The 23100-nt window shown below is 43.8% G+C and overlaps 1 long non-coding RNA gene across 1 annotated transcript; it reads right to left on the bottom strand.

The window, feature by feature from the left end:
* Positions 1–1317: 1317 nt before the first annotated feature.
* LOC308468100 lies at positions 1318–7457 on the bottom strand. The gene is made up of 2 exons (XR_013981472.1): positions 4791–7457; positions 1318–3245 (listed from the first exon to the last, which is right to left on the bottom strand). It is a non-coding gene; the product is annotated as an uncharacterized lncRNA (long non-coding RNA).
* Positions 7458–23100: the final 15643 nt, after the last annotated feature.

Raw genomic sequence — 23100 nt, 5'->3', positions numbered from 1 at the left:
GCTCTCACACGTGTGATAGGAAGGAAACAACACTGGCCTAAGTTAGAAGGCTGTTGTAAGGATTGCAAAGATGATACACATAGAATCATAGAATCATAGAGTTGGAAGAGACCACAAGGGCCATCGAGTCCAACCCCCTGCCAAGCAGGAAACACCATCTTCGCTAACCCAGAAATAGTACCTCGGGTTAAGAACTTTGCTTCAGGATGAGAACAGAAATTGTGCTCCGGCAGCGCGGCAGCAGCAGGAGGACCCATTAGCTAAAGTGGTGCTTCAGGTTAAGAACAGTTTCAGGTTAAGAACAGCCTGCGCTTCAGCACCCTCAGCATCAAAGAATATGAAGAAAAACTGCAGAAGGGACTGGGAAAAGATTTAAGAGCCTCGGACAGAAGATCTCCAGGTTGATGAACTATATGGAATGGACGGAAATGACTGGCAGAATCCGAGACCAGGGAGAAGAGATGGTGGTAGAAGATTGGGAAAGTTTAAAGTTTATATATAGAAATATTGTAAATTTAATGAGTGTTAGAAAATTGTTGGAATGAAATTTTATGGCTTTAGCAGAAATGTTATAAGGAGTTAGGTATAAATAAGTATTTCAGTATTAATGGAAAATAAGGTACAAAATATGTTAAGATATTCATAATGATAAAAATAGAGAAAGATGGAAAGGAATTGCTGAAACAAGTAATAGAAGTGGAATACAAAAAGGGAGGTGAGAGGAGGTCGATGAAATAAGGGAATGAAAGATAGAGTAATGAAATGGTATGATATATGTTTTTAAATTGTTGTTCTTTTGCTTTGTTTAGTTTAGTGTGTTAAGGTTGTGTTTTGTATTGTTTATGGTATTGTATTGTATTGTTTTTTCTTTTCTTTCTCTTTTTTTTTCTTCTCTGCTCTATTTTGTCTTTTTCTTTCTCCTATTTTCTTCTTTCTTCTTTTCTTGTAAGTTTTAAAAGCAATAAAGATTATTTAAAAAAAAAAAAAAAAGAACATCCCTCCGGAACGAATTAAGTACTTAACCCAAGGTACCACTGTACAGGACAATCCCATTTGGGGGGCACAGAGTTTCCTGTCCCATTTGGCCCCCAATTTGTCCTGTTTTTGAAGTCATAAAAATGCTGATTTTTTGGGGGGGGAACCCCCCCACAACCAATTCTAACAATTGTAGGTGCCATCATAAAATAGGCATTTAGTTCTGTGTATGAGAACGGGGGCGGGGGAGCATCTTTCAAAAACAATTACCGTAATCGGCAGGATTATTACTACTACTACTATTGTTAAATATTTGGAAAAAGTCGGAAGCCCAAGGCAGTATAAGTTCCTCAACTAAGTTTATTCAGCATTTGTTAGTGACAACATCTCACTCATAGGAACACAAGAACCAACCTGACTGGACAACACAATAATGAACCTGAGCAAAGAATTTACCGTTGACAGTTGACATTTGAAAGAGCATGCGCTTACTTGCCATTAGAATGTTCGTCTACCAACGCTTATACGATTGGTTAGAACGCGCCTTGTAACATAAAATGTGTTAAACCCAATACATAACACTCCTCCCCCCAACTTCCTAACAAAAGGAACAAACATAGTCATCAAGGTGTGCTGGCCTTTTCCGCTCCCGCTGGGACCGTCGCGGTTCCTGTGCCCGAGTGGGTGACCCAGGAGGTTCCTCCGGTACCTGCGGTCTGAGTGGGGTGGTCAGCGAGGCCGGCTCCGAAGGGGTCACTGCCGATGGAGCCACTGAGGATTCCAGCCTGAAGTCGCCCTGCTGGGGTAACTCAGTCACTGGCAACCCATCTGGTTCCCGCCCTGGCCTGGGCACTGAATCTCCTGAAGTACCCATTTCTCTGTCCTCTGGTTCCACTTGAAGTTCTGTATTCGGAGGTGCCCTGGCTCTGATCTGGTCGAGGTGTCTCTTCCAAACCAGTTCCCCCTCCAACCCTACCTTGTAGGAAACTGGATCTGTACAGCGGGCAATGATACCAGGGAGCCAATCCTGTCCAGACCCATAGTTTCGGATGTACACGGTGTCCCCCGGGGAGAACCCTCTTGGAGCCCCCCGCACCACAGTGGATGGCCATTGCTCAAGAGCCCGGTCGGGGTGCATACAATCAAGGAGGGTAGTGGGCCTCTATCTTGAGATGTACCCTAAGCTTGTTGGACCCCAGGGAAGGAAGTTGAAGTACCCTGGCTGGAGAGGTGGACTGTAACTCCTCCTCTATGTAGGCCTCGTGGACACATTGCTTGGGTCATGCTACAGAGGTCTTGGAGCGGCAGACTCGACCAATGTGCCCAGTCTTCCCACAGTGGCAACATGTGATATCCCCAAACCTGCATGTCCGACGCTCATGGTTTTCTCCGCAGTTGGAGCAGGTCCCTCAAGGTGCGTCAGATGACCGCTGGTTCAACGATGCGCTCGTAGCTTGGGAGCGGTGGTGTCGGTTGGATTGGTCCAAAGCTCAGTAGACATCCTCATTGTGGGAATCTACAGAAGACAACTGGTCTCGCTGGATGCGGCGAGTTCTTCTTTTGGTACGGGGGCTGTGGGCCGCCTCTCAAAGGCCGTGGCCATATTCATACTTCCATCATTGTGATGTCGTCTTTTGCCAGCAGCTTGCGGCAGAGACGGCTGTCTCACACGCCACTGATGAACCTTTCAACAAGTCGTTCCTCGATGTCAGCGAATTGGCAATACATCGCAATCGCCCAGAGCGCTGTGATGTATTCACTCGCTGACTCTTGTGCTTGTTGCTCTCTGTGTGCAAAGTCATAGCGGCGGTGGTTCTTAGTTGGCTGAGGCACGAGGTGTCTTGTCATAGCCTTTGTCAGCTCATCGAAAGTGCATGCCTCCATGTCCCTGGGTGCCACCAGACCTTCCAGTAGAGTGATGGCGGAACTTCCCAGCACCATCAGTAGCACATCTGCCTTGTCTGCCTCCCTAGTGATGCCTTGTAGTCGGACCTAGCTCCTTATTCGGCAGAGCCACCGGCCATTCTGCAGGATGGCTCATATCGAAGTCCAGTGGCTGCCGACTATGACTGGTAGCGATCCTCGGACCTGGGGCAGTCGCTTGTGCAATTGTGGGTGGTTGCGAAGACGCGGCAGGCGCGGTCTTGTTTCCAGGACTATTTGCTGAGTCCAGCGTGGCGGTGAGGTCGCACTTACTGCGAGGCGGCAGGCGGCGGTGCTGCGGTGCAGTCTTGGGCCTCTGGCAGCCGGCGGGAGCTCATCAATCCCACCTTCATCGCCAATGTTACATATTTGGAAAAAGTCAGAAGCCCAAGGCAGTATAAGTTCCTCAACTAAGTTTATTCAACATTTGTCAGTAACAACAGCTCACTCATAGGAACACAAGAACCAAACTGACTGGACAATAACGAACCTGAGCAATGAATTGACCGTTGGCCGTTGACAGTTGAAAGTGCATGTGCTTACTTGCCATTAGAACGTTCGTCTACCAACACTTATACGATTGGTTAGAGCGCGCCTTGTAAAATAAAATGTGTTAAACCCAATACATAACAATTATTATTATGGAAGCTTTTAAATAATTTTCCTCAAAAGATTTTCTTGGTTTACAAAAATACATGCATTGTCTCTTCAGGTTGTAAACTCTTTTCTACAGATCGGTTACATTTGATGTGAGACATTAGTGTTGAGTACAGTGTAAGGTCGGAGAAGAGGGGGGAGAGGAAGAGTGGTGTGGTGAAACATATTATTTTATATAGTGTACGCTTGTCCATGTCAACTAGGTAGATTCTCTTTCTATTCGCTTATTACATTTCCTTGGTAGTGAGAGGTATGGGGGGGCAGGGCCTAGTTGGTTGTCTTTAGTTGGCTACAGTGCGGTTTGTTTGCATTTGTGTGGTGGGGGGGAGGGATTGTTGGATCAGGTCAGCCATATTGAATCGTATGCTGTTGGGGGATTCTTGTCTTATTGGGTAAGCGACAAAGGAGAGCCATACTGGGGTGAAGGCGTCCTCTTCTATTTGTCCCTGTGTCAGTTTCAGTTTAATGGTTAGCTTTTATAGTCAGGAGTTGGCAGGATTAACAAAGGACACCTAATCAGGGATCAGTTGTATTCACACACACCAGACTTGCTGCTTCTGGGACAAAACACTAATGATAAAAAGGTGGTGGATCAAAAAATAATAATACCCCCCCCTTCCCCAGAATGCCTGGCCACAGTGCTAAATGGACTCCTTGCTGAACTTCTTCCCTTTCTCAAGGCTGCTGCTCCACTATTGGCTGGCCTGGAGCGTCAATCACCCAGCATTAAGGACAGGGCGGGCTCAACTTCTGGTGGAGCTGAGGGGGCTCTTTTTTATCCTGGAGGATTCACCACAGAAGGTTGTATTTACTACTAGGGAGGCTCTTGACTCCCCAGTTCAGTCTTCTTCAGACATCGGGTCTGTGGGGCAATGCAGAAGCCTTGCTGCCTGTTGCTCCAGGGAAAGTGGGTGGTGTCAGGGTTCAGGAGGGAGTCACCTTGTGAGGGCAACAGGCCCTTTGAGGCAGGATATAAAATCTCAATAAACACACAATCCCGGAACCTGTAATATAATAGTGTGGGAACCAAGCCCCTCAGGTGAGCTTGTCTGTTTGCTGTTTCTGCTCCCTGTGGGTCCCAGATAAGCCCCTCTGGGGAATCTGAGGGTGGCTTGAGCCCCACAGGCCCCTTGAAGTTGGGGGTGAAGAGCTACTGGTTCAGTTGCTGCAGTTCTATCCAAAATACAGCTATGGGTGAGGGAAGGTCAGCTTGACCCTAGCAGGTTCTGACTTACTTGCGGATATCTTAAGCCTTTCCTTGGGCCTTGTGACTTGTGTTCTTCCTCTGCACCTTGTTCCTCCACATCCCTTCCATTTGGGTGTCTTGTATTTTTTAGTTCCCAAACCTGAGGACAGGATTTGTCTCGCCTTTTTAAAAAATCAGTGTCAACTCAACTGCTTTAGGAGAAAACATCTGTCTGAAAAGCCGGAAAATAAGTTTGGTTTTTAAAAAACTTATTATTGCTACTATTATTACTACTGTACATTTAAAAGAATACTGTATATACCACCTTTGAAGTGCATGGAACTAAATTTGTTCTAACCACTATGCCACGCTGACCCTCCTAGAATTTTGGCATGGTGCATTCCACATCACCAAGGGCTGTTGCCCAGCAACAGAGCCTGTGACCGTTTGAACTGAGGTTCTTGCATCCTTAGCGTGTAGACCTTTGCAGAGGTTTGCTTTATTCACCCTTGCTTCTTGTGTTATATGAAAAAACCTGCTCCTTTTCCCTTATGGGGTATCTAAGAGTCCCCTATTGGTAGGACAAAATAATAGAGGCCAACCAAAGAATATTGAGATGCAAAGCAGCTAGTAAGCCTGATCTGTAAGCTCTGATCTGTAAGCCTGATCTGTAAGCTAGTAAGCCTGAACTGTTGCAGCAGGGTCCTCACTCACCACACACAGGAGAGAGGAGGAACCCTGAACAATGGTGTGTAAGCTCTTATATAGACTTTTGAAATTGCCCACCCTGTTGCTCAAGACCACCCCCCAAAACATCATACAAACATCACAGAAAGAGGCGGGTCTACAGCAGAAATACATCACAGGAGGCGGTTTACAGCAGAAATCCTGTTTGCCAAGATATCTGTTAACAGACACTGATTGCTTTACCTGGATGCCTGGCCACTCTTTTGTGATGGTAAATACTTTTAGTTCCTGAATCCAGGTCACAGGCTAACCCGATTCATACACAGATATTCCCTTAAGACAGATAAGGAAAAGACAATGGAGAAGTTTCCCCATTTTCTTCCTCCTTGCAAAGAAATATTTGAGGTCAATTTGGGAGAGTCAAAATAGTTTGGGAGAGTCAAAATGACTTCAGGATTGTTCTCCTGTACTATTTCAGACGTGTGGTTTATATACTTATAAATGTTTTTGCCTTGTACATTTATGAACGTTTATTTTATATTTGGGACCATCGAATTCTTATAACACTTGGATTAGAATACGGCATCTGAAAGCCCTGTAAAAAAAAAAAAGGTAAAGGACCCAACAGTTAAGTCCAGTTGCGAACGACTCTGGGGTTGCGGCACTCATCTTGCTTTACTGGCTGAGGGAGCCAACGTTTGTCCGCAGACAGTTTTTTCCGGGTCATGGGGCCAGCATGAGTAAACCGCTTCTGGTGAAAGCAGAGCAGCACATGGAAACGACTTTTACATTCCCGCTGGAGCGGCACCGATTTCTCTACCTGCGCTATGACGTGCTTTCGAATTGCTAGGTTGGCAGGAGCTGAGACTGAGCAACGGGAGCTCACCCTGTCACAGGGATTCAAACCGCTGGTCTTCCAGTTTAGACCACAGCACCACCCGCCAGTTGAAAAAAAATCCCTGTATAATGGTTTAAAGACTCTCAGGGCAAATCTAAAAAAATGTAGTATAAACACTGACAGCTGGGAAACACTGGCCTGTGAGCGTAAGTGAAATAAAAAACAAGACACTGCCTACTTGCAGACTTAAAAAATAATAATTGTTTAATCGTTTTTTCGATACAGACATCAACCACAAGAGACACATACAACAAAAACTATAAACAATAATAACACAATTTGACAATTCAGATTTGAATACACTGATATACCTACAACTACACCTTTTTAAACTATATTTTCCCACCTCTCTCTCCTCCCCCTACTTCCCACCACTATCCACCTTATCGCTTAAATATTCGTTCCAAATTTCTTCATATTCATCCATTCTTATTTTGCGTCAACATGCAATTGGTTCGTATGTAGCTAATCTGTCCATATTACCAATCCATGTGCTCAATGGAATCTTTTTGCGGCTCTTCCAGTTCATCAAAACAAGATTTTTTGCTTCTAATATAGCACAGTACATTCATATTTTTTTTTTGACCCCTTGAAATCTCCCACGTTTCTGGAATATAATTTAGAATTAAATTCAGTTCCACTAAATAACAATTTCTTTTTATTACTCTTGCTATAAATATCCTCGCCTTGCACCAAAATTATCTTATCATTGGGCAGTTAATCAACATCTGTACTAAGTTCGCATTTTTACTCCCACATCTCCAACAGTTGTCTGCACTTGTTGTTTTCTTCTGGTATAGTTTTGCTGGAGTCCAGTGGACTCTGAATATTATTTTCTGTTGAATAAGTCTTAGTTTTAGATCCGTAGAGGCTATTTCTGTTGATTTTATACTTGACTCCCATATATCATTTGTTATCTGTACCCCTAATTCTTCACTCCATTTTTGTCTGTCATATACTAAATCTTATTTCTTCCTGTTGAGTAGGGTTTTATAGTCACAGGTAGGTAGCCGTGTTGGTCTGCCGTAGTCAAAACAAAATAAAAAAATTCTTTCCAGTAGCACCTTAGGGACCAACTAAGTTTGTTATTAGTATGAGCTTTCATGTGCATGCACACTTCTTCAGATACTTCTTCAGATTTTTATAGGTGCTTTAACAGTCTCCAGGATATATAATTTTATTAAAGTTTTAAACAACAAAAGAAAGAAAAAAAAAACAACACACACAAAAAACAGTACAAAACTCAACAATAAAAAACACAAAGCATAACAATTAAAAACAAACTCTCTTTTCCATTTCCAATTTTAAAATAATTATTTTCTGGACTTCCTCATACCTCCCTCTTTTGTATTCCAATCCACATTATTTGTCCAGCAGTTTCTTTTCCACTTTTTTAATCCCAATCTTTAACTTAATAATATGTTAAAATATATACCTTCAACTTTTTTAAACCTAATCCTTGATCTTAATATCATATAACTTTAAAATTTTCCCTTTTAATATCAAATTTCCATTTCTTTAAACATCTTTAATATTGATCTTTAATCTTAATCTATCATTAACTTTAACCTGTGCAGCTGGAAACCACTTACTTTCAGTCCAACATCCCTTTAACATTCCTTAATTTTGCAATGTTTCTGAAGATAGTCTTTGAATTTCTTCCAGTCTTCCTCCATCGACTCTTCTCCCTGGTCACGGATTCTACCAGTCATTTCCGCCAATTCCATATAGTCCATAAGTTTCATCTGCCATTCCTCCAGCGTGGGAAGTTCTTGTGTCTTCCAATACTTTGCGATGAGTATTCTTGCTGCTGTTGTTGCATACATAAAGAAAGTTCTATCCTTTTTTAACACCATTTGGCCGACTATGCCCAGGAGAAAGGCCTCTGGTTTCTTAGGGAAGGTATACTTAAATACCTTTTTTAATTCATTATATATCATTTCCCAGAAAGCCTTAATCTTTGGGCACGTCCACCAAAGGTGAAAAAATGTACCTTCAGTTTCTTTACATTTCCAACATTTGTTATCGGGCAAGTGATAGATTTTCGCAAGCTTGACTGGGGTTATGTACCACCTGTATATCATTTTCATGATATTCTCTCTTAAGGCATTACATGCCGTAAATTTCATACCTGTGGTCCATAACTGTTCCCAGTCAGCAAACATAATGTTATGTCCAACGTCCTGTGCCCATTTAATCATAGCCGATTTTACCGTTTCATCTTGAGTATTCCATTTCAGCAGCAAGTTATACATTCTTGACAAATTCTTAGTCTTGGGTTCTAACAATTCTGTTTCTAATTTGGATCTTTCCACCTGGAAGCCAATTTTCCTGTCCAATTTAAATACCTCCATTATCTGATAATAATGAAGCCAGTCTCGCACTTTGTTTTTTAGTTTTTCAAAGCTCTGCAATTTCAGTCTACGTCTTGTTCCAAAATTTCCCAATATTTCGGCCATTTGACCTCCATATTGACCTTTTTCAAGGCTTTCGCTTCCATTGGTGACAGCCACCTTGGGGTTTTATTTTCTAGCAAATCCTTATATCTTATCCAAACATTAAACAGCGCTTTCCTGACAATGTGGTTTTTAAATGCTTTATGTGCTTTGACCTTATCATACCATAAATATGCATACCATCCAAATACATTATTAAAACCTTCTAGATCCAAAATGTCAGTGTTTTCAAGAAGTAGCCATTCAACCAGCAAAAAGCTGCTGATTCATAGCACAGTTTAAGGTCTGGCAGGGCAAATCCACCTCTTTCCTTTGCATCCGTTAGTATTTTAAATTTTATTCTGGGTTTCTTGCCCTGCCAGACAAATTTAGAAATATCTTTCTGCCACCTCTTGAAACAATCCATTTTGTCCACGATCTGCAAAGTTTGAAACAAAAACAACATTCTAGGCAATACATTCATTTTTATTGCAGCAATACGGCCTAGCAGTGAAAGCTTCAAATTTGACCAAATTTCTAAATCTTTTTTCACTTCTGACCAACATTTTTCATAGTTATCTTTAAATAGATTCCCATTTTTTGCTGTCATGTTAATCCCCAGGTATTTAACTTTCTTAACCACTGTTAAACCTGTCTCATTCTGAAACCTCTCTCTTTCAAACGGTGTCTAGAACCTTGGTTTTTGACTTGTTCAATTTAAATCCTGCCACTTGACCAAATTCTTGAATCAGTTCTAAAACCCTTTTAGTACTAGATTCTGGCTCCTGTAACGTCAATACTAAGTCATCTGCAAATGCTCTCAATTTATAGTGTTTAGTTCCGACCTGTATACCTTTAACCATCTGGTCCCTTCTAATCATATTCAGCAGAACCTCCAGGACCGAAATAAAAAGAAGTGGGGAAATTGGGCAACCTTGTCGTGTCCCTTTTTCAATTTTAAGTTCTTCCGTCACAACATTATTTACAATTAGTTTAGCCTTTTGTTCTAAATAAATTGCACTTATACCATTCTCAAAACCTTGGCCTACCCCCATACCCTGTAGATTCTTCTTCATAAAATTCCAAGAAATATTGTCCAAGGCTTTCTCCGCGTCTACAAATATCAACACTGCTTTAGTGTTTATATTCACTTCTAATTTTTCCAAGATATCAATTATATTCCTCAAATTATCAGACAAATGTCTTCCTGGGAGAAAGCCCGCTTGGTCTTTATGAATCTCTTCCAACAACACTTTTTTAAATCTCTTCGCCAAAATATCTGCAAAAATTTTGTAATCCACATTAAGTAATGATATAGGGCGGTAGTTCTTAAGTTGTGTCTTTTCAGTCTCTGTTTTTGGTACAAGTGTAATATATGCTTCTTTCCACGACTCTGGTGCCCTCTTCCCCTCCATTATTTCGTTGCAGACCTCTTTCAATGGTTGAATTAACCATTCTTTTAAAGATCTGTAGTATCTAGAGGTCAAGCCATCTGGTCCTGGAGATTTACCAGTTGCATGTTTTGAATGGCACCTTCTATTTCCTGTTCAGTTATTCTGTCATTCAAAATTAGTCTATTTTCTTGAGATATTTTTTGTAGTCCATTTGTTTTCAAAAATTGGTCTAAATCTGTTTCTTTCACTGGCCCTTGAGTATATAGTCTTTTAAAATACTTCTGGAAACAACTTCTAATCTCCGCAGGGTTCTGTATATTCCTTCCTTCCACTTCTAAATTCGTAATCGTATTTAGTTTTTGTCTCTTTTTCGTTTGCCATGCCAACAATTTACCACATTTATTGGCCGATTCAAAAGTCTTTTGTCTCATTTGTTTAATTTTCCATTCTATTTCCTGATTCATTATTTTCATATATTGTACTTGATATAACTTTAACTCTCTCAGAATCTCTTGAGATTTGGGATTTACTCTCAGTCTTTTTTCACATTTAACAGTCTCCAGGATAATAGGATATTTCATAAAATTGGAGCCGAGTTTAGTCCACCCTACAAGAGGTTCAAAGAAACGATATTCGAGAGTAGCAGACTTACATTCTAATAAACAAACCAACAAGCAGAAATACAGCACACAATGAAAAGGAGGCAAGGAGGGCGAAGGAAAAGGAAATTCTAAAACCAGGCCCCAATGTCTAAAAGTGCTGTTCCTATCTCTCCCAGGGTGGTAGAACCCTAACTAATGCTTAGCCTTTCCTTTGCAGAGATGCTGGGACTGAACACTGATAATAAGAACTCAGTGTGTCTTAAATGCAGCTGGAGCACCGGTTCCTACATTGTTCATCAACAATTGCTCTTCACAGAGTAAGTTGGTGTCAACCCACATGTTCTGAATTCTGCAGAAAAGGCACCTGGGCATTCTGCTCCTCAGCCCTGCCCTGTGGGCACCTTCTACCTTCCTCTTTTGTTTCAGGTGGCTTCCTTCCTGTGGAGCAGCTCTTTAAGGCCGTGTACTTTATAGCCAGTGACCTTGCTGTTCAGAGCACCTTTAACCCCTTGGACATCTCCCACTTGCTGCAAGAGTTCATCAAGCAGTTCAGCGGCACAGCAGTGGAGGTAAAGTGCTGTAAGTGTAGGAGATAAGAGTCTCCGCCTTGGAGTTATGGGAGTCCACATCAAGCCATTGGATGGCCATGACAAAGGTGAGCCTGTCTGTCTGCTTGCCAGTTCCTGCTCCCTGTGGGTCCCAGATAAGCCCCTCTGGGGAATCTGAGGGTGGCTTGAGCCCCACAGGCCCCTTGAAGTTGGGGGTGAAGAGCTACTGGTTCAGTTGCTGCAGTTCTATCCAAACATAGCTTTGGGTGAGGGAAGGTCAGCAAGGCCTTGTGACTTACAATATTATTATTATTATTATTATTATTATTATTAATAATAATAATTTATCATTTGTACCCCACCCATCTGGCTGGGTTTCCCCCGCCACTCAGGGCGGCTTCCACAAAGACAAAAAATACACTGAGATGTCACACATTAAAAACTTCCCTGAACAGGGCTGCCTGTGTTCTTCCTCTGCGCCTTGTTCCTCCACATCCCTTCTATTTGTGTGTCTTGTATTTTTTAGTTTCCAAACCTGAGGACAGGATTTGTCTCGCCTTTTTTAAAAATCAGTGTCAACTGGTTTAGGAGACAACATCTGTCTGAAAAGCCGGAAAATAAGTTTGTTTGTTTTTTAAAAACTTCTTATCGCTACTACTATTACTACCATACATTTAAAAGAATATATACCACCTTTGAAGTGCATGGAATTAAATTTGTTTTAACCACTATGCCACACTGACTCTTCTAGAATCTTGGCATGGTGCATTCCACATCACCAAGGGCTGTTGCCCAGCAACAGAGCCTGCGACCCTTTGAACTGAGGTTCTTGCATCCTCAGCGTATAGACCTTTGCAGAGGTTTGGTTTAGTGACCCTCACTTTCTTGGATTATAATATGGCATCTGGAAGACTCCTGGAGGTAAGGGAACGTTGCCATTTCAAGTAGACTCAAATAGAACATTGAATAGTGGTATCACCAAGTTTGGCAAAGAGCTATCAGAGGTCAAAGAAAGTGTTGAGCTTTGGGCAAGTTTATGGAAGGGAAGAATGAATGCTGTAAAGGAAATCTTGGTCTTTACATTGTAGTTGGTTGAATATTATTTTAAACGGAGCATTCTTTATGCTGTATATATATGTGAATCCAGGAGAGGGTTAACTTAAATTTCTAAATAATGAATATTAACTTAAGTTTACTATAGTTAGAAAGGGAAAGAGAAAAACAGAGGAAGAAAAGATCTCATGAGCAGCCTGATGGGAAGGCTTCTCCCAAGTGCAGACAAGGGGGAGACAGGAGGCCTGGCGGAGCTCTACACTAAGACAGGCCAGCTCCATCAGCCCTCCTCTCCCTCAACTGTCATCTGGGGGCAGCCATTTCATCAGGCTACCACTGCACTTCTAGACATTGGAGCCTGGTTTTTGAGTTTGCTTTTCCTTCACTCTCCTTGCCCGTTTTCATTGTGTGCTGTATTTCTGTTTGTTGGTTTGTTTTATTAGAATGTAACTCTGCAATTAGGGAGTGTCTTGTTTTTGATTTCACTAAGCCTTGTTGGGAGCCCTTTTGGGGTACAAATGCTATGAATGAATGAATCAGGTCTCTGAGGAGACCTTAAGTTTGTTTCCATTTTAATGCAGACCTACCTCATCTGTGCTTCCCAGATCAACACTGTAATAATAAATTTTAAGGTCTTTTATATATATATATATATATATATATATATATATATATATATATATATATAATAAATGTTCATAAATGTACCAAGCAAACCACATGTCTGGAGCAGCACAGGAATACAGTCCTGAAACCATTTTGACTCCCAAGCTGACCAAATGTTTCTCTGCAAGGAGGGAGGAGGTGGAAAAAACACCATCCTTGTTACAGGAATTTAGGAATCTCCATTTCAAAGGGTGACAGACTACCAGGAAAGGCAATCAAATAAGGCATTATCAGATAACCTGGCAGACAGGAAAAACAACAACATTCAAATTTCTGTTGTAGACCACCTTTTCTGTGATGTAGGTATGATGTTTGTGGGGGGTGGTCACACAAACAGAAATGTGCTTTGAGATGCTCCTAGGTCCCCATTTTGCAAAGAGGTTCTCCACTCCACCCTGCCCCATGTCCATATTAGCATATTAGATATCACAAGATACCTGCTTTCAAAAACGTGAAGCTTAGGCTTAATAACACACAAAATGGATATCTTAGGAGAAACACACTCTGAAATGTGGGTGAATTTTCATTAGCACTTAAAAGAAAAAAGAAATTCCCAAATTAAAGTGGAAATGTGGAGAACCGGAAAAATGTGGAACTGATAGAAAGTGAGAGTGAGAGATTCATCCATCCCTGCCTGGGGGCCTGATCCATTCCCCACTCCCTGACCTTCCTGTTTCTTTGCTCTCTTTTCTCACGGACAGGGAATTGACTTTGATGAAGACAACATCTCTGTCATTAGCTTGGAAGAAGGGGAGGATCTTCCTCTAAGCTAATGCTGTGTGGATTTCCCACCATCATCAAGTGCTTTCAAAAGCTTACTGGTTCATTTCTCTGGTTGGCTGCTTGGACTCTTTGAAGGAGGGGAGGCAACTAACTGAAGCTCCTGGGGATGCCAGACAGGGACTTCTTGATACCTGAAGGCTCACAATGGTGGGTGTGAAAAGGCAGCCATTTCCCTTCTGACCTGTATTTGTCACAAGCGGCCCTGTTTCGGTTCTACTGAAATTCAACTTCTGCCAAAATTCAACTGGGAATTTACTCCCCGCCCCCCTTGTAGTTTTGCTTGCTTGTCTTAGGACAGAATTATTAATTTGTGGTTACCAAGATTCTGCCATTTTTCTTTATTTATATTGCTTTATGTTTCTGTTTTTGGTTGTTTTCTCTGTTCTATGCAATGAGGAGAAGGTAATAAATACTGCTAAGAGACAAATTAACAGTATGTTATAATACCCTTAAAATAATAAAAACAGCAAAGGCCATGTGACATTTCAAACCTTTCTTACAGAGAAGAGAAGCTGTTGCTTACACAAAACCTAAAAGCCCCCCCACTATTCCTTTCTCCACTCAGCATCTCAACATGTTCTACAGTGTAACATACCGCTGGCAGTGCACCCAAAGGATTCAGTGAGGACCAACTGAAGCATCAACTGACTGCTGTTGTCGTGGGAAAGAAGGGTAGGAAGAAGCAAGTCTAAATTAAAGTGCTATGAGATCTTTCCGACCTCCTGAAGACCAAGGAATATGTAAGTTACTCGAGGGAATCATTGCAACCACACAGTTATGTCAAACCCTTCAGACTGCCCCTTCCAGGCTCACCCTGCAAAGTGCCCAGTGGACAATCAGGCATCTGAGCACGTAAGTGATCTAGAGAACAGAGTTGGGCAATAGTACAGCAGATCCTAGCAGGCTTTGCAGTTGGCATGGATCAGCTGATTGGTGATTGGTGCCAATTACAAGCCTTGTTTTCGGCAGGAATTGGCTGCCCTCAGGAGTTTGCAATTGGGAAGAGGGCTGTTGCATCTGGGTCCTGCTTGCAGGCTACTCATAGGCATCTGGTTGGCCACTGTGAGAATAGAATGATGGACCACATTGGCCTATGGAATGAGCCAACAGGGTTCTTTTAGACTGCAGTCTACACGGCTCAGATGCAAGCTGTCTGAAAGCTAGACGTTCATTCCCTCCTATGAACCTGTCTGGGATTTGAGCTCTTTGGGGAGGACCTTTTCTCAGTTCCACCTCCCTCACAGACATGCTTGGTGGGGCTGTGTTAGAGGAGCTTCTTAGTGGCTGCTCCCAGACTTTGGAACTCCCTTGCTAGAGAAGCCAGGTTGGCTCCCTCCTTGCTGTCCTTTCAGGAGAAGACTTTCTTGTTCAAACCGGCTTTGGTGAATTGACTGCTTTAGAATAAAGGGCTGGTCTCTTGCTGTTTTATTGTAATTATATGTATGTTTTAAAGTGAGTTTATATAAGTATAGTTTTAGTTCTATCTATGTTTAATTGTTTCTTAATGGTTGTTTTTCCTATGTTTTTAGCGCTTCTTGTTTTTTATCTGTGAGTTGCCTAGAGTCCAGTCAGGGGGGGAAATGGATTATACATAAATATATAATGATGATGATGATGATGATGATGATATTAATAATAATAATAATAATAATAATAATATTCTAGCAATGCTTGGTGGCCGAAGCACTGCCATCAATAACAGGCTGAAATATAAGCAATGGATTACTGAAATAATTCATGATAGTGAAGTTGATGTAATAAGAACACATGTATTGTAAAAGCTAATAAAAAGAAGTAAAAAACAAACAGCAGGAAAGTAGGGGTGGGAAGGCAAAAAGAAATTTATGTTGATTTTTTTGTATATGACATTAAATGTTTTGGAATACTTTTAATAAAAATAAAATAATAAAATAATAAAAAATATATAAAAAATGATATATGAAAAAAGATAATGGGTTGCTTCTCTTAGCAGTAACTTCTCTAGGTGTCTTCTCAGCCATCTGTAGTGCTTCCCACATCCACCCCTGGATGACTGGCGGCTGTTTCTTGTCTGTGCGTGTTGGATCCAGACATGGAGTGCAGGCAGTGAGTGGGGATTCGAAATATAGTCTCTACCAGTTCCTAGCTCGACACTCAGACCAGTAGGCCCTGCTGGCTCTTTCTTATTGGCTTTGAAAACAGCTGTGGTTCTTACACACCTAACCTCAGCTACGTTTGCACAAACCGAATCATTTACACACTGGAATGTGTACGCTGCACTAACACCCATGCCTGATCACCCTGACATAATTTCCTGCAGAAAGCATCACCTGGCAGTACTGTCGGCATTGCTAGAACAATTCTGCACACCCTGCCAGGCTCATTGGGCTGCTCAGCTTCACTTGCATGGCTGGAACAAGGGCTGCACAGACTGTCCCTTTATCCCTAGACCAAGGGGGGCCGGTCCACTGTCCCCCAGACCTTGTGGGGGGCTGGATTATATTTTGAAAAAGAAAAAGAAAAAAGAATGAATTCCTATGCCCTACAAATAACCCAGAGATGCATTTTAAATAAAAACACACATTCTACTCATGTAAAAATACCAGGCAGACCCCACAAATAACCCAGAGAAGCATTTTAAATGGAAGGACACATTTTACTCATGTAAAAACACGCTGATTCCCGGACCGTCTGCGGGCCGGATTGAGAAGGCGATTGGGCCAGATCCAACCCCTGGGCCTTAGTTTGCCTACCCATGCCCTAGACTTTTGATTTACTCTCTTGGGGTCATTTAGCCTCTTGGGATCCCAAGAAAGCCAGGCCATGCTGGGCTCTCTGGATCTTGTTTAACAAAGTAGTGAAAGAGAGCCCTGAAGGGTCACTATGAGTGTGAAGGAATCTTGGGCATAAGGCTGGACCCTGTGTAGCAATGGGGGGGGGGGCTGAGCCTTCCCCCTGAAGGGAAAGCAAGCAGTAAGGATAGTCATGAATTGGAGCCCGGGGCAGCAGAGGAGGAAAAGGAGGAGCAATAAATATGCCCTGGCTCAATCCTCCCTCCCTGAAAAGGGCTGCCTCTTTTCACCTCAGCATTTCTGATTCAAGGGTGGATTAAGGTGCCAAACCCAACATCAGGACCCTCTCTCAAAATATTAGAGCTTTCAAAGGGGCCACCCAGTGAAAGATGAATGTTGGAAAATGCTGTTCCTGGCAACCCTGAAGTTACTGTGTGACAGAATGATTTTTTATATGTATTTTGGGGGGAGTGCTTTTTCACTTGTTTTTAGAATGCTTGTAAGCATGTTTTTAGAGTGCAGATTCTAGTCCTCTGTGCAGTTGCTGTCCATTGTTTGATATTCTTCTGCACCCTCCTGGTAAGATTTCAGGCTGCATTCAATATTTCATTTCATTTCATTTGCCCCACTGCCACCTCAGAACTGCGGCTACTGTTTCCAGGGCTGGAGCTACCCATGAGGTGCAGTGAGGCAGTTGTCTCAGGTGGTAGATCCAGCCTCTGAGGGCAGCAGAGGAAGAGGCAGGGTGGGATTTTGCATCAAGTAGCCCTCCTAGAATAATCACAGAACTGCAGAGTTGGGAGGGATCCCAAGAGTCACCTCATCTACCTCAGTTTCATCTCAAAGCCTATTTGGGCTCCCCCTCGGAGGTTATCTTGCGGGACCCTGCTCTCCCTGGCGACTCATTAGATGACCTTGTCGAGGACTGGAATAACCGGTTCTTGGCGGCCATCAATGAGATTGCTCCTAAGCACCCTCTGCGACCCCGAGGAGCTCCAGAAAATGAATCGGGATCTCAGATGGCTACAGTAAGTATGGCGACGGACTCGTGACAGAGCTTCAAGGACGCTTATGAAAGCCTATGAGATGGCTATGAAAGCTGCTAAGAAATCTTACTTCGCAGCTTGCATTGCATCCGCTAGCTCTCGCCCGGCGCAACTTTTTAGAATAATTAGGTCAATAACATCCTTAGGAGGACAACCAAATTTAAGCACAAATTTGACTCACAGCTGTGAGGCATTCACGAGCTTTTTTGTGGAGAAAGTCCTGTTGCTCCGCTGTGACCTCCCTGCCAATTTAGATACAGTAACAGAACTGGAGGCCCCTCGACTGTCTTCAGGTCCAGTGTTGGACCATTTCAATCGGATACTTTCTGCTGATGTGGAAAGATTCCTCTGAGCTGGTAGGCCCACCACTTGCCTCCTCGATCCGTGCCTGTCTTGGCTGATCATGGCGTGCCCAGATGTCACGTGGATCCCCCTGGTTGAAATTATCAATTTGTCCCTTGGCACAGGGACATTCCCAGGGGAGCTGAAGGAAGCAGTGGTGTGTCCGCTCTTAAAGAAAACTTCACTAGATCCTTTAGATCTATCCACTTACCGCCCAGTTTCAAATCTTCCGTATCTGGGTAAGGTAATTGAGAGAGCGGTTGCTGAACAGCTTGGTAGGTTTCTGGAGGAAACATTGGCTTTAGATCCATTTCAGTCCAGGTTCCGTCCTGGTTTCGGGACCGAGATGGCTCTGGTCACCCTAACAGATGATCTCCGTAGACAACTGGATCAAGGCAGGTCGGGACTGCTGATTCTCTTAGATTTGTCAGCAGCCTTTGACATGGTCGATCATGATATTCTGGACCACTGCCTCGCCAACGTGGGGATACAGGGCATAGCCTGAAAATGGCTGTGCTCCTTTGTCTCTGGTCAGGGACAGAGGGTGGCGCTTGGGGGGGGAGATGTTGTCGCGCCACTCCTTGGTGTGTGGAGTGCCGCAGGGAGCAATCATCTCCCCAATGCTTTTTAACATCTTAATGCGCCCCCTTGACCAGATTGTCTGGAGCTTTGGGCTGGGCTGTCTCCAATATGCTGATGACACTCAGCTCTATCTGCTGATGGATGACCACACCGACTCGACCCCGGACACACTGACTAGATGCTTGGAAGCTGTGGCTGGATGGTTTCGTGGGAGCCGATTGAAACTAAATCCTTCGAAGACAGAGGTCCTCTGGCTGGGTTGGGATGGTATAGGGATGAGGGACCAACTCCTTTCTCTTGCGGGGCCCCAATTAGTGCCAGTGCCTTCCGTTAAGAGGTTGCGTGTAATCCTTGATGCCTCCCTTTCCATGGAGGCGCAGGTTACAGCAACAGCCAAGGCGACATTTTTCCACCTTCGCCGCATTAAGCAGTTGGTCCCTTACCTTTCCCACCCCGATCTGGCCACAGTGATCCATGCAACGGTCACCTCTAGGCTTGACTACTGTAATTCGCTCTGTGCACGGCTGCCCTTGAAACTGTCCCAGAAACTCCAGCGGGTGCAGAATGCTGCAGCGAGGCTCCTCAAGGGGTCCCTGCCATGGGAGCATATTCACCCAGTGCTTTACCAGTTGCACTGGCTCCCGGTGGAGTATCTGGTCAAGTTTAAGGTGCTGGTTTTGACCTTTAAAGCCCTTTGTGGCTTAGGGCCCTCGTATTTACGGGATCGCCTCTCCTGGTATGCCCCGCAGAGGACCTTAAGGTCCATGAATAATCATCGTTTAGAGGTCCTGGGCCCTAAGAAAGTCAGATTATCCTCCACCAGGACCAGGGCCTTCTCAGTGATGGCTCCAATCTGGTGGAAAGCTCTGTCCCATGAGACCAGGGCCCTGCAGGATTTAACTTCCTTCTGCAGGGCCTGTAAGACAGAGCTATCCCGCCCGGCTTTCAATTTGAACCTGGCCTGATCTTTTGTTCCCCTTCCTTCCCTCCCTCTCCCCTTTTTATGAAGATTACCCGCTCTGGAATCCCACAGCTAATTCTCCCCATGTCTCCTCGCTGGCCCAAGTAGGACTAACTTAGCTAGCTAGCCCTGGTGATCATCTAATGTTTATTGGATGGATTTTCCCCCTAAATTGATTTTTGATTTCTGAATTTATTGTTATTAATGTTTTATACTGTATTTTATGCTGTTGCATCAATTAAGTGTTTTAAATTTGTTGTTAGCTGCCCTGAGCCTGGTTTTCTGAAACAGGAAGGGCGGGGTATAAATAAAAAATTATTATTCTTATTCTTATAAAGCTCTTTTGCATTGTAATGCTAATATTGCCACCAATTCTGTGGGTTACTAGACTTCCTTGCCACCCTCCAGCTTTGTTTCCTCAGGAGGACCAGCCAGGATGCAAATCTACGATGTGCGGAGGTGGGTGCTGGAGACTCTAATCAATGGTGCATCTGCCTCCCATCCCCCTTTTCTTCTTTTCATAGGCCCCCTTGTAGTATAGTTTAATCAGAGGAAGCAGATATACCAAGGAAGCGAGGAGGGAGTGAGGGCAGGGCCACAGGGCAGCAATTCCCCCTCCCACATTTGTCCGTGTAAACAGTTTCCTGTTGTTGTAGCCTAAAGTCTAGTATGACATCATTTTTGGGCCTCCTAAGGCAAGGGCCACCCCTTCCAGCCTGCCCCTCAAGTTGGATTGTGGGGGTTTTCGACCCTATACGGCAGTAGAGTTCAGCAAATCGCGGCCATTGGGGGGAGGGAGCAGTGATTTTGCAAACAGGAAAAGCCTCTTTTACTTTCCCTATAGGAACATGGGCTGCAGCCGCAGGAAAATTTTGGCAGCTAGAGGAGTAGCTGGACCTGAAAGAGAAATCTTGGAGGGAGGATGGCAGGGGAGGCGACAGACAGGACCATCTTAAGCGTATGCTGCGCTGGGGTGCAAAGATCCGCACTGCCCCCCCCCCAGGTTGCCCAGAGTTGTCAACTTTTTTTTTTTTAAACTCTCCTCAGGAAAAGAAAACAGGAAACATAAGGAGCCCAGCACAACAGACCAGTCCAGGGCGTCACCATCGGCGACTGAGCGAAGCCGGGCACCTCGTGGTGTAAGCAGCGTGCATTGGGCGGGCCTCTCCATGGCCCTATGCCAATCCCTGGCACGCAGGAGGGCAGAGCCGGCTGGCTGCCTTAGCGCCTCGCTGGCTCGCTCGCCCCCGAACTTGTGGCACAGAGTTGCCCGCAGCAGAAGAGCCCACTGCAGCACTCCAACCGGCCGGCTGGCTTTTCCCCAGACTCCAACTCTTGGGCCCCAGACTCTCAGCCTGGCGCCCCTGAGAGCCCAGAGCCTGGGTGCCCCGCAACCCTGGCTCCTATGGTTAAGACGGCCCTGGGGACAGAGGAGCTTTCCCCTCTTGCCTCCAGATGTGAAACCATTACTTGCTTCAAGTGTTTGGAAAGTATGTGTAGCCGAGCGGTCCCAAAACTTTTTTGGGGGCCCACCCACTAAGGAAGATAATAACACAGCAAAGAATATTGCATGAATTTTTTTTTAATGCATTTTTATGAAAGCATAAGGGTGGAGAAAATCTTTAGCATGAAATGTTTATATATAACTCAACAAACATGCACAAACCTTCGCCTGGCATATCTGTACGTTAACTAATTTATAAGAAAATCAACCGCTATTACCAATACCTGGCTACATAGTTACTTGTGACAACTCAAGAATCATCAGTATAAACAAAGGTGACCAAAGGAAATCGCTTTGAAAGCAATCGGTAAAATTTAAGATACGAAGTAATGAGACCCCTGCTGCCAGTCAGTGTAAACAATACAAAACTAGATGGACTAGCAGTCTGACTCAATAGGCAGCTTCCTATGTTCCTATGGAGCAGTACCATTTCAAATGATGATACAGTGGTACCTCGGGTTAAGAACTTAATTTGTTCTGGAGGTCTGTTCTTAACCTGAAACTGTTCTTAACCTGAGGTACCACTTTAGCTAATGGGGCCTCCCACTGCCGCCGCGCCACCACCACGCAATTTCTGTTCTCATCCTGAAGCAAAGTTCTTAACCTGAGGTACTACTTCTGGGTTAGCAGAGTCTGTAACCTGAAGCGTCTGTAACCTGAAGCGTCTGTAACCCAAGATACCACTGTATTCACATATTTGCTCCTCTATGTGAGATATATAAATCTCCACTCACAGTTATGTTAACTAGCATGATAGCAAGAAGGCTATGTTGAAATCTCCCTCTCTGATAAATGTGTGGGTAGCATTTTACATTTACAAAATGCTATCACCACCTGCAGTTCAAAATGCCCCATGACTCCTTCACATGGGGGGGGTGGATTCCCATGCACACAAAGGCATGCACCCCCGGCTGCAACAAAATATGTCTCTCCCACACTGGTCTCTACAGCCACAGAAACCCCGCCCCCCAAATGTGCACTCCTCCAACGTCTCCCAAGACAGACAGGTGCTAGCAGCAGACAGATTCACCTGTGGGAGCTAATGGCAGGATGCAGTTTCTCTAACTGAGAGCCTCCCTCTAGCACATGGGTAGGCAAACTAAGGCCTGGGGGCCGGATCAAGCGCAATCACCTTCTCAATCCGGCCCTCGGATGGTCCGGGAATCAGCATGTTTTTACATGAGTAGAATGTGTCCTTTTATTTAAAATGCATCTCTGGGTTTTTTGTGGGGCATAGGAATTCATTCTTTTTTATTTTTTTCAAAATAATATTCCAGCCCACCACATGGTCTGAGGGACAGTGGACTGGCCCCCTGTTGAAAAAGTTTGCTGACCTCTTTCTAGCATTAGCAATGTGATATTCATCAGAACTTGGAAGAAGAAGTAGAGAAATGGCTGTGAACCAGATGTGGTTTACATGTTTTAAAATGCTGGAGTTTTTCCTGCACGGTTGGTGTGCGATCTCTGCTGAGGAAGAGCAGCCATGTAACAATATTTATTGAACAAGTGGGGTGGGGGATTCAAACAGAAGGGTGCTGCTTTCAGAAAGCAAGGCAAGGTGCGGACAGAGGTGGTAGTAGTGGGGTGGGGGGCACGCCTATTCTTAGCACTAATAAAACATTGCCCATCTGTTGTAATGTCCAGCCCTATTGCAAATGACTTGCCACATTTTTGGGGGAATCGCTGCTTTTCTGTGTACATTTCGTGCTATGTTCTGCCTACTCTACAGTAGTACCTCGGGTTACATACGCTTCAGGTTACATACACTTCAGGTTACAGACTCCACTAACCCAGAAATAGTACCTCAGGTTAAGAACTTTGCTTCAGGATGAGAACAGAAATTGCGCAGCAGCAGCGGGAGGCCCCATTAGCTAAAGTGGTGCTTCAGGTTAAGAACAGTTTCAGGTTAAGAACGGACCTCTGGAATGAATTAAGTACGTAACCAGAGATACCACTGTACACAAATGGCCAGGAGAAAATTTGCAGTGGGTGGCTAAGTGCAAGATCTAATTCACAAGGGTGGCCGTGAACTTTTTTAAATAAAAAAATATATTTTATTGAAAATTTACAATAGAGAAACAAAGTGA

Source organism: Podarcis pityusensis (assembly GCF_964106645.2).
Source record: "Podarcis pityusensis genome assembly, chromosome: Z".
NCBI lineage: Eukaryota > Metazoa > Chordata > Lepidosauria > Squamata > Lacertidae > Podarcis > Podarcis pityusensis.
The sequence above is the reverse complement of the archived record's forward strand: the minus strand, read 5'-3'. Positions and strand labels throughout refer to the sequence as shown.